Raw genomic sequence first — 12,285 nt, 5'->3', positions numbered from 1 at the left:
CGAACAGGCATGCAGTAGATAGGCCATACCAAGGTCATCCTTATGTGCGCCAAGGATTCGGTCACGCGGCCAGATAATTAGAAAAAAAAATTGTTGTTACAAAACCAAGCTTATAAGAGGAGAAACCCACCCTTCAAGATTATTGATGGGTTGGCTAAGAAAAAAGCGGTTGTGTTCCCTTGAGTTGTGTTTTAACTCCTACAAAAGAATAAAGGGGACAAGTTAGTAAACTTATACACAAAAAAAAAAAAAAAAAAAAAAAGTAAGGGGCAAGTTGGTAAAAAAAAAAAAAAAAGAGTGATGATTGAAAAAGGGCAAAAAAAAAAGAGAAAAAAAAACGAAAATTTTTCTTAAAAAAAAAAAAAGAGGACATTTTTTTTAAATAAAAAAAAGAGTAATAAAAAAAAAGGAAAAAAAGGGGAAAACGGGGGGAGGGGATGGTGCCAGAACCTTAGGGCGCCCCCTATCTTCGACACTGGAGCCTGGCGAGCCCTGGTGAGCCTCGAATGGACGGATCGATTTCGACGGCAATCGATTGCGGCAGCCTAACGGAGAGCAGGGCAGTGCCTTCGATGAGCGGACAGCAGCACGACTTTAGCACAGTCCGGCGGTACCGTGCGCGTGGTGGCTGGGACAGACGAGTGGATGGCAAGCGCATGGTGGCTGGGTCGTTGGACGAAGGCGTGAAAAGAAGACCGGTGCGCTCGGCTCGGCGCAGCGGCGGCGTGAAGGCACTAGAGATGACCGAAAACGGCTCGGCTCGACCCAGCTTGGCGGCTGTGTGAAGGGTTGGGGCTACCGCACGTGGCTCGGCTCCTTGATGGTAGCTCGGTAGAAAAAAAAGAAAAATAAAAGAGAGAAGGAAAGTTTTTTTTTCTCTACCATTGACCGTTTGGGTGAAAATTCAAAAGACCTTAAGCCCTATTTATAGGGACTCCATAGAATCCAGAATCCAATAAGAAAATATTAGATTTGATTAAATTTAGATTTTATTGCTAAATCTAGATTCTATTATTTAAATAATAATAATAAAAAATAAATAAAATAATAAAAAATTTTACCACCCAAATCTTATCTTTGATTCTTTCTTTGTCCCTCATTTTCTAAAACTTTTGGCAATGTACCGAACCTTTTGTTAATCGTATTTTTAGCCCTGAATTACATTAAATTAGGGATGAATCCTTTATTTATTTATTTTTTTTTTTCGTAAATTCGACTATATCTCAAATTTGATCCCGAACTCAAGTTAAACTTATGTACTAAATTCATAGTTTGACTGACACATCAATTGAAGTCAAATTCAAGAACAGATGTATTTGGATTTTGATTCCAACTTTATATTTTTCGAGATTCATCCACCCATATATGTGCATAAATCTCGAAAGGGGACATTTGTTGAATGAAGAATTTTGGACCAATCACAAGTTGCCACGTTATTTATTAAATTAATGACAAAATTCTAAATCATTAAATTTGGATCCAATTAGAAGTTGACATATGTCCCAAATTGAATTGAAGATAAATTTCAATGACGCCATGCGGTTGGATCAGATGAGATTAAATTGATCCAATTTGATATTATTATTTGAGTTTAAATTCCAAACTACAAAAAAAGGTTGAATTGATTCAAATTTCAAATCAGACCCAAAACCGACTAATTGGGCCCAAGGGCCAGGTCCACGAACCGACCAAGCCTAAGCACACGAAGCCTACATGAGAACTCTATAAATAGAGAAGTTATCTTCATTTATTGGGATCAACATTTTCTACATTTAGAGAGCCCAGAGAATTCATCAACAAGCAGAAGATTCCCAAGACTCCTGAAGATGCACTCCTAGAAGACAGAAGACCCTTGAAGACACAAAAACTCTTCCAAGACTTCTACTTCAAGAACGTTTGGTGCTTTTCTTTTTCAAGTCAAGCACATTCACCCAACTGAGAGAGAATAAGAGTATCAAGTATTAGAGATCGAACCACATCGCATCAAATCAACTTCAACATCAACACCAACTTAAGTTCAACTCTATGAAACAAGTTTCTCCGGAAATCTCGTGTGAACAGTGACGTGTACGTTTCACGCAATATGTTGATATGTGAGTATTTATTTGAGTTATATAAGTTCAAATCCGATCATAGCTAAGCAAATTAGATAACTATAATCATTTTGAAGGCCAATAATTCGATCTCTCACCCCAAAAATAGTTATATATGTATGTGTGCATATATGTATATTAGAGTCATGTAAATTAATTAGTTAAGTTGAATCAAATATTAAAATAAGTTTATTAAAAAAAATGTATTAAAAGATGTTTATAAAAAGTGTAAGAATAATACTCACAAGCATTCTTAAAGAAGTATGCATTCAAAATGAAACGTCTCGGTGTGCATTCTTCATTTTAGGGATCAATTGTATCATTTGGTTAGGATCTCTATTAGTAACGAAAACACCATGATTATCTTAAATGTGGATATAGTTCCTTGTTTGAGTTACTCCTCCCAAATAGCTATTGGTCTAGGCTGTGTAATTCTAGTGATCAAAGATCCCTGTGACAGATACATTTTGTGGTGGTTAAGAACTGTAGGGAGGATCGTTTGATTTGGCCCCTTGTCCTTAGAGTTTTTTCTATCACCAATGCCTGGGGGTTCTATGTCCGAGAAGATTAGGGGTGTCATTATATATACTAACACTGCAACAATTTTGACTTTTAATGTCAGTTTTGAATTGCCATCATATACATATGATGGTGGAATACAAATGGCCATTGTATCCCGTTTCATCTTAGGATATGATAGCAGTTTTGAACTACCATCATATAGTTATGGTGACGATTACCTACGATGGCGGTTACTAATTGACATTAAATATTACGTCATCATGTGTATATGATGGCGATTTGAATGATGTCAGTTGGACACTGACATCATAACCATGCCATCATCATCTATGATGACGACTTTCTATGATGTTAATTTGTAACAGACGTTGTATGCATAATGGATGACCGTTGTGAACTGACATTGATTCTAATGTAACCTCCAACAAGAAATATTAGCATAATTGGAACCCAAATCTTGCCTAAAATGAATTTTACAATAATAATAATTCTCAACTCATTTTCAATTAATTCCTCCATACAAATGTTCCAACAAAATTCAGAAAAATTTCTATAATACAATAATTTGTCATTTCATTTCAACATTTATCAATTCAACATTAAGTTTGGTACACAATGCTCTCAGAATAGCTATACAGTAGGTTCCAAAATCGAGAAAAAATTTAGAAAAAGATCCTGAAAACCAGACAAAGCTACACAATATATTTTAAAGTACACAAAATGCATCTACCAAACTTTCAAAAAGCCAAACAATATGTTAAACCACCATGTGATACTAATTAAATGACTCCGGAAACACACACTCCACCCACTCAACTTTATACCTCGTTGAGTTCTTGTGTAAAAAGGTTTTTCGTGTTAAACTACATGAAAAAAAAATCACAAATATTATAATAAAGAGAAACCTAAAGAGAGAAATTAAATTACTTAACACAATATTAAACAAACTTAACATTACCAGTTGTGGACCACTTGGGCATGCCTGCACACACTACTAAGTGTGTGTGCATAGTAGAACCATTTTTCACAATCAAATTTTACCTAAAGAAACATGAAAAAAAATGACAATAAGTATTCTAGTTAACTTTGTATGCACTATGCTCTAAAGATTGGTATTGCAATTACCAAAAACAAGGCTTTATAAAGATTAGTATCTCCACAACATTGGAATAGCAGAGTTTTCAAACATAGCAAATAAAGAACACGATCTAGGTAAATAAAATGATAAAAGAAGAATATATATGAAAATCATACAAATTTAATTTGGAGTTATCCACATAACAAGAGAACTATTAATGAATTAACTTGAGCATTTGTGAATACTAAACAAAAGAATTGATAATATGTGGTATGTTAGAGTACGTAAGAGAGTGCTTTGTTGGTGCACAATTCTTGAAAACAAGCATTTTTGCTTGTTAGCAAGATATATAAGTTGTTAAAATAACAAAGTTTAGAAGAAATACAAAGGGAGAGAACAAGTAACGAAAGACAAAAGGTATGTAGTTGAATAAAGAAAATACAAATGACAAAGTAAAGAATTGAAAGAAACAAAAAAGGAGAAGAAGAAAAGATAACTCACCAAAATTTAGAAACCCACGACGTAGTTTTGCATTATGTTTTGATATCAGGCTTCGACGACGGTTCAAAACGGCACCATTTTAATTTTATTAAACTACATAATTCTTTTTCCATTTTAGCGCCATTTTTTAAAACTTTCAATGGCAGTTTAAAACCACCCTTATATCTAAATCTTTGGTGACAGTTCATGCATGTCATCTTATATAAGATTTACTAAAAAAAATATAATAATTTCCACAAAAGAGGCATGCTTTTTCCAAAACCAACATCATAGAGGTCATCTGTCATCGTTTATAAAATCCCAATTGACATCTAAAGCCTAAATTGTTGTAGTGTAACTTTACGGTTCAAATTTCATAATCTAGCTAACTATTGGAGATATGCTACCTATGCGAGATTATTTGTCACTGATAGGTTGCTATATCTAGTGTCTATATTTTTTGTATCGAGTAGGATGAGTCGATACCATATATTCTTTGATTGTCCTTTTAGACATACAATTTTAGGGAGAAGTACTTTCGTGGGGGTGGCTCCTCCTCCCATCAGATTTCTTAATAGCCTAAAGAACTGGATTGGATTTGTCCATTTTAGTACAAGTATATGCATATAAGGCAAAATTTGGAGAATGTCCTAATGTGTGGTTATTTATTATATTTAGTCAAAGCATAACCTTCATGTTCATCATGTTACATTACGGTCCCATAACATCATTAATGTGTTTCTCAATGGTTCCACTTGGCTTAGGGCGTTTAGTGAGGAAGTGATTGTAAGGTTTTTCTCTTGGAATCTCTTGTGTTCTTTTTGGTCTTGTTTAGTGGTTATGTTTGGTTTGTTGTACTCTTGTTGTGACATTGATAGTTCCTAGGTTGTGTAGTCACCTTTATGTTTGCAATTTAATACCTTGGGAAAAAGAAAAAAAAAGGAGTAGCACATTGTTTTACTAACACGCATTTAGGAAAAGAAAAAGTAAATAATAAGTGCTTTAATTTCTTATTTAAGGAAAATATAAAAAATAAACTTGCAAAAGAAGAAAAAAAAAGCACTAATTCACATTCATAATGCCAAACCCACCAAGAAGTTAATGGAACTTTAATGAACTTGTTCAAGCTCCTTTATATCCTCTCCACACAACATTTGGGAGCCTATTCAAATTATTATAATTTCTTAAAAAAAAAAAAAAAAGAAAGAAAGTCTCCTCAAATTGGTTAATACCAATATGAGTCGTTGCTTCAAAGAAATGGAATGGTAAGAATGGACATGAATATATAAAATCTTTGTTTGGTAGAAGAATTGAAGTATTTACATGAGAAAATATTTTTTCTAGATATCATGAATGCCTCTCTTTGCATGCTTTTTATTCCCGCCATAATGGATGAGTTTTTAATAAACCCCCACTTTTACTTCTTTTTTTTCCTCCATTTTTTATTCTTTTTTCCATTTTTTTCTCTTCTTTTTATATTATTATTTTAACTTTTTTTAATCATTTTTCTGCTTTATATTATATTTTTACATGTTTTTATTTTCTATTTTTCTTTAATATATTTATTTTATTTATTTCCTTTTCTTTCTTCTATTTATTATTCATCTTTTTTTTTTTAATTTTATTTCCTTTCATTCTTATCATTTTATTCTCATGTTTTCCATCCTATGAATGGAGATTAAATTAAATTATTATGGTGTAAATTAATTATTAAAAGATAAATTTGGTTTAACTTAATACTTTATAATTGTTCATTATTCTAGTAACTTTAATTATAAATTACTCATTTTACCAATACTTGTAATCAATAATTTAATTATTATTAATATTTGATTGTTAAATAATTATTTTTCTCAAAATTTTAAATTAAATTTATTATTTATCAATTAATCTATAAAATTTTATAGAGTTATCATGATTAATTTTATAAATTAAATATAAAGATAATTTGTTCAGATAACATTTGTCTATGCACAACCAAATGTAGTCATCCTTGATTCCCATCAGTCTTATTTCCAAATTTATAATTTGCAGTCCTCCTTAATTTTTGAGCATCTAAAAAACCTTAAACCAAATTACTCGTAAGAATTTATTGTTATACGATTGTTTGCACTCTTGTTTTAAAATTTGTAAAACCCTATTTGAGGTTCAAATATAACTAGATTAAACTTCTTCGTTAAGAAAAATGGGTTACAACTTACACTAGCTTCCAATGTAGAGGAATCTTTAAAATATTTGTCCTTTTAGAAATTTTGAAACAGTAATTAACGTAAGGTTTAAAACAGATTTCCCTTTTTTGTTTTGCCAATATAAAGCGTTACAAGAATCTTCAAAATCTCAAAAATTCATACCACTAACTTCTTGAAGTGTGCTTATTCTCAACCATTCAACCAATGATTTATTTTTTTATTTTATTTTTTTAAATGAGAATTCGGCATCCCACCAAAATTAAAGAAAAACTAGTCACTTTCGTACAAAAATTCTTAGGAAAATTGGATCAAACATTTTTTTTTTCCAAAGGAAATTGGATGATGCTTCTTAACATATGTGTAATATTTTTTTTTCTTGGATAAGAATACATCTAAATCTCGTTTGGTAATTATTTCGTTTTTTATTTTTAGTTTTTGAAAATTAAACCTATTTTCTCTCTATTTTTTACAATACTTTGCATCATTCTTAAATACAATGATTGAATTCTTAGTCAAATTTCAAAAACAAACTTTTTAAAAGCTACTTTTTGAAGTTTTCAAATTCTGGCTTGGTTTTTTAAACCAAGATGACAAAGGAAGAAGTTTGGAGGCTTAATTTTTAAAACAAAATACAAGAAAACAAATGCCCCGTTTGGTAACCATTTTGTTTTTAGTTCTTGTTTTTGAAAAATTAAACCTATATACACTATTTCTACATCCAGATTTTTTCTTTTATTCTCTATTTTTTACCAATGGTTTAAAAAATCAAACCAAATTTTGAGAACTAAAAAAAAGTAGCTTTCAAAAAGTTATTTTTGTTTTTAGAATTTGACTAAGAATTCAATAATTATACTTAAGAAAGATGCAAATCATCATAAGAAATGTGGATGAAATAGACTTAATTTTAAAAAATAAAAATAAAAAATCAAATAGTTACAAATGAGACCAAAATGATTATCAAATAGTACCTTAACTTTTTGTTATTGAAATCAAAACGGTCATTACTACTTTTACAATCTTAAAAGTTGCCGTGGTAAAATTCTTAAATTTGAGAAAAACCCAATGGAAGTGTGATTAAAAACAAGTATAAATTAATTTTTTGGGTTAAAAAATATAATGTGACAAATTATGCAAAGGAAAAAAAAGTGTGTGAAATAATTCAAAAGCTCTAAAACATCCTCAATTTTCAATCTCCAATTTTTCAAGCAAGTTTTTAAGAGTTTTTTTTTGTACAGATGGCCTCATTTGAGAGGCTTAAATGAAAAATGACCACCTATAGAGAAAGTAATGGAAAGTGGCTTTCTGCTTACGTCATAAGCATGTGATTTTACTGATTCGTCTCTGAGATGCATCCCTTGTGCCTATCAAAACGAATTTACTCGATCCTCGATGGCTCATCACTCGATACCCGATGGCTCGTCACACGTTCCTCAATGTATGATCACTCGATACCCAACTTCATGGTCGCTCCATACAACTACAATTGACAAGTATATACTCGATGATATCCACATCATACTCGATATTCGATTACTTTATACTCGAAATTCATAACCCGTTTAAAGGTCACTCGATACCCAACTTCATGGTCACTCGATACAGTTGCAACCAACACGTGTATACTCGATCATATCCATGCCATACTCGACGCTCGATTACTTTATACTCGATTCTTTTGAATTCATAACCCGTTTGAAGGCATTTGAATTCTATTATTTCACCACTTCCCACGAGCTCAGACTATTCTCTCTGTTCACCTGATTGTATATCCTTCGAAGACAACACCTCTACACTCGAAACTCCATTATCTCTGCATCAAGTAACATTCTTCTCCTTATTTGTAGTTTGGCATCATTCACTCGAAACTCGACTATCATCAGGTAACATTCTTTTCTTTTTCTTTTTTGTTGTATTTTGGCATCATTCACTCAAAACTCGACTATCTGTGCATCATGTTCCTCGATATGCACTTCCATGTTACTCGATACTCGACCGACATGGTTTTCATTTCTATTTTTATATCTTGCATGTTTGGTTGGACTTCGAGTTTGTTTCGTTTCAATTTTCATATTTTTGTTATTTCGGACCGTCTAGAGTTTAGGGTTTGAGTTGGATAATGCATGAAGGTAGAAAATCAAACTGAATGCTCGACAATTGACCATCTAGTCACTCGTAATGTAGCGAGTAAGGGACACCATGTAGCATATATCGGCTATCGAGAAATCAAGTATCTTGTATCTTGCATCGAGGAACATGCATCGTGTATCGGGTATTGAATAAAATTCTTATTTATCCCTATTTTTTGTTATTTTGTGCAGTATGGTTAGACAATTCAAGATACCACCCCAGGATCGTTTCCAAGGCCAAACGACCAGTCTATCCTCTCACATTAGAATGCTAACAAGATAGTGAAAGAGAAGTTTACTCCCACTCAGCTTGCCCTCTTCAAGAAGACGGTATTTAGACGATTTGCAGTATGGACATTATCTTCAACAGTCGATTGGTCCATTACATTCTATTAAGGGAGGTTGAAGACCATAGAAAGGGTGCAATGACATTCGATTTGAATGGTACAATTATAACATTCACCAAAGAAGACTTCCTATTGATGACAGGATTGTGGTGGTCACCTAATCCAGTAGTTGTAAGGAGGGCTGAAGTAACTAGATCGCTACGTAATAGGTACTTGAGGAACGATTTTACGGGAGGCATTCATATTGGTACCTTAGAGACAGTGTACAAGGAGATGGAGTTTGAGAATGATATGGATGCTGTGATGATGACATTGATATATTACACTGAATTGGCTATGATGGGAAGGGAGAAGATGAAGGTCAATGTCGACAAGACCTTATTAATTGATGTGGAGGATTTAGATTACTTCAACTCTATGGATTGGGGAAATGTGTTATGCGAGAGGACATTACTTGGACTACAAAAAGGATTAAGTGACAAGTCCGAGAACTACAAAAAAAAAAGTCCAAGATCAATAAGAACTACATTGTCAAGTACAATAATTGATAAAACAAACAGATTTTGGGCTTTAATATCGGTTGCAAATTTCATTAAAGAGCTTTAATGTCAATTGCAACCGACATTAAAGATAGTGTTATTAAAGCCTTTTAATAAACCGACATTAAAGACAACCGACATTAAAGGGCTTTAATAACAAACCGATATTAAGCCCGAAATTCTTCTAGTGTGATGAGGCTCGATAAACTATTAGACAGGTTTCATTTAGGAAAAAAATTGTAAAACTCAAAACATCAAAAACTATTCCCCTTTTCTCTCTCTTAAAAACCTATCCTTCTTAACGAAAGAGACTTAAAAGTCTATTCTACCCTCAACTAAAAAATATAAAATCTTAATAAAACATATATGGGCCCAAAAATAAAATACTAAAAATAAGGTATGTTTACAAATAAAATAACATAAATTTAATAGAGCTCAACCAATTTCTTATTTTAACATTAAATGAAATTAGTTATAGAACTTCTGATATGTTGTTGTTTGAATCCCCTCAAATTGAGTTCATTTCTATTTGTATGTGAGAATTTAATGTTAACTGTAGTTTCTTAGTTTTTGAACGTATGATTGGACTTGAAGGTAACACGAGGACATCTTGATTCATATCGGATGATGTTAAGAATTGACAATAATGATGTTAAGGTTCTGTTGACATTTCCCTCTTTGTGGCATGGCTTCCTAGACTATTTGTCTCTCCCTGTCTATCAATCACAATTTCTTAAAAAACACGACAACAAGATGAAGATTCCTGGAAATAATTGGAGTGAAAATTAATGTTATAGTTCATTTTGTGTGTTGAATGCATAATAATAAATTTCTATTAACATGTCGATATTTCCATCGATATGTCTACATTTTCATAAGTTCAACATCGACATTAAAGATAAATTGATATTTTCATTGTATTGTAAGAAAATCCATGAAACTAAAAAAATAGGCAATAGAATGTCACTAATATAAATATAAGATAAATAATAGACATGTTCGCTAGTTTAAAAATCATAAAATGTTTATTTACTCATTTAAATTTATTTTTTGAATGTTTTATTTTTATACTTTTTTTCAAATATACATCTAAACTGACATCTTACTGATATTTCCATTGAAATTTCTATAAAATTAAGATTTCAATGTTTTCGTCAAAATCGACATTTTAAACCTTAATTCAATGTAATATCTAACCTATGTAAGAGGTATGATGGGGATTATTGACAACCTCCCCCAAAAAAATATGATAGCTAAAAATTCAAATATTGAAAAAGTTTCGTCAATTTTTTTTTTTTTTTTGTTTTTTTTTGCTATTCGTCATAATTCCCCCAAAACAAGTTTGATCTATAAAAGAACTCTAGTGTGACTAAAATTTCTAATTTGATGGTGAGCCAGAAAAATGGGTTAGTTTAAGAAGATTAGACTTTTTTAATATAGAGTTTTAGGAAGGTATAAATATAATTCGGATAGAAATTTAATATCGGTTACCTAGCTTATAAATAAGAATTCTAGGAAATTTTGTTCCAATAATTTGTTTTATAAAAGGACATGGTTTGTTCAAGTGGAAATTTGTTTTGTATGCACTAACAAAACACAAAAGTTCAATGAGAAAAATAGATGTTAAAAACTTTATGATTATGGTAAAAAATAGTATTTGAATTCGTAATCATATTATGATATATGTACGAATACGGTTAATATCCTAAATTTTGTAATGGAATTAAAATGCATACTTTAATTTTTTAACTTAATAAAAAATATTTCAGTAACTTCTAATGCTTTTGCTAAAGGCTAATTTTGGATGCACTGTAAAAGCGCAAAAATAGAACAAAGTTAAAATTTTATGAATGGATGTGATTTAAGATGGAAGGAAAAGAAAAAGAATCCTTCTAAATGCATCATACATTAACCGATTTTAGTATTTATTAAAGTACTAATAAACATCTATAATGGCCAATATTAAAAAATACATGTGTATTAGAGTAATTTAAACCATTAAGGGACTTACAGTTAGAAAACAGAAGGGAGAGAGAAGATGCTGGAATGAATTTTTCCTCTGTGTATTTACTGTATATTTGCTGTACAACTGGTAAAAACGATACAAGGCTTTAAATAGCTGTTGGAGAGAAAGAATAAAGAAATGAATGGAATATTTTAAATACAAGTGTACACTTTTGATTGGTTGAGTGTAAATATTCTTTCTAACCAATTACTCTTCTAGAAGGGAGGTGACTTGACAATGGTGCACTTGACTTAGAGGTGCCTTTTGTGTATGTGTACTACTGACTGAGCTGCTGACATGGTTTTCTCTAACATCCCCCCTCAAACGAAAGGGTACATCAAGTATGCCGAGTTTGGAACGAAGAGACTAGAAGTGAGAGTGTGTGAGCGGTTTTGTGAGGCAATCGACAAGTTGACTGGCCGAAGGGACGTACCGAACTTCCAAGGCTCCTCGAAGAACGTGATCTCTTACAAAGTGAGCATCAATCTCAATGTGTTTAATTCTGGCATGAAACACAGGATTGGTGGCAATCGCAGTGGCGCTTAAGTTATCACACCAGATGATGGGTTTTACAAAGGACAACATTCCAAGTTCTAACATCAGTTGATTAAGCCAGATAACTTCAGAGGTAATGTGTGCTAAGGCCCGGTATTCAGATTCAATACTCGATCAAGCTACAGCCGTTTGCTTCTTGGATGACCAAGAAACGAGATTGTTTCCAATGAATACACAGTATGTTGCAACTGATTTTTGGTCGTCGATGTTGGAAGCCTAATCTGCATCAAAGTAAGCAGAGACTGATAGGTTAGAGTTGGGTTGGAACAACAGACCAAAGTGTTTAGTTGCGCTGATGTACCGAAGGATACGTTTGACAGCCTGCCAGTGAATATCAATTGGTATTTGAAG

Source organism: Benincasa hispida, chromosome 11 (genome assembly GCF_009727055.1).
Source record: "Benincasa hispida cultivar B227 chromosome 11, ASM972705v1, whole genome shotgun sequence".
Classification (NCBI taxonomy): Eukaryota; Viridiplantae; Streptophyta; class Magnoliopsida; order Cucurbitales; family Cucurbitaceae; genus Benincasa; species Benincasa hispida.
This window is presented reverse-complemented; position numbering follows the sequence as displayed.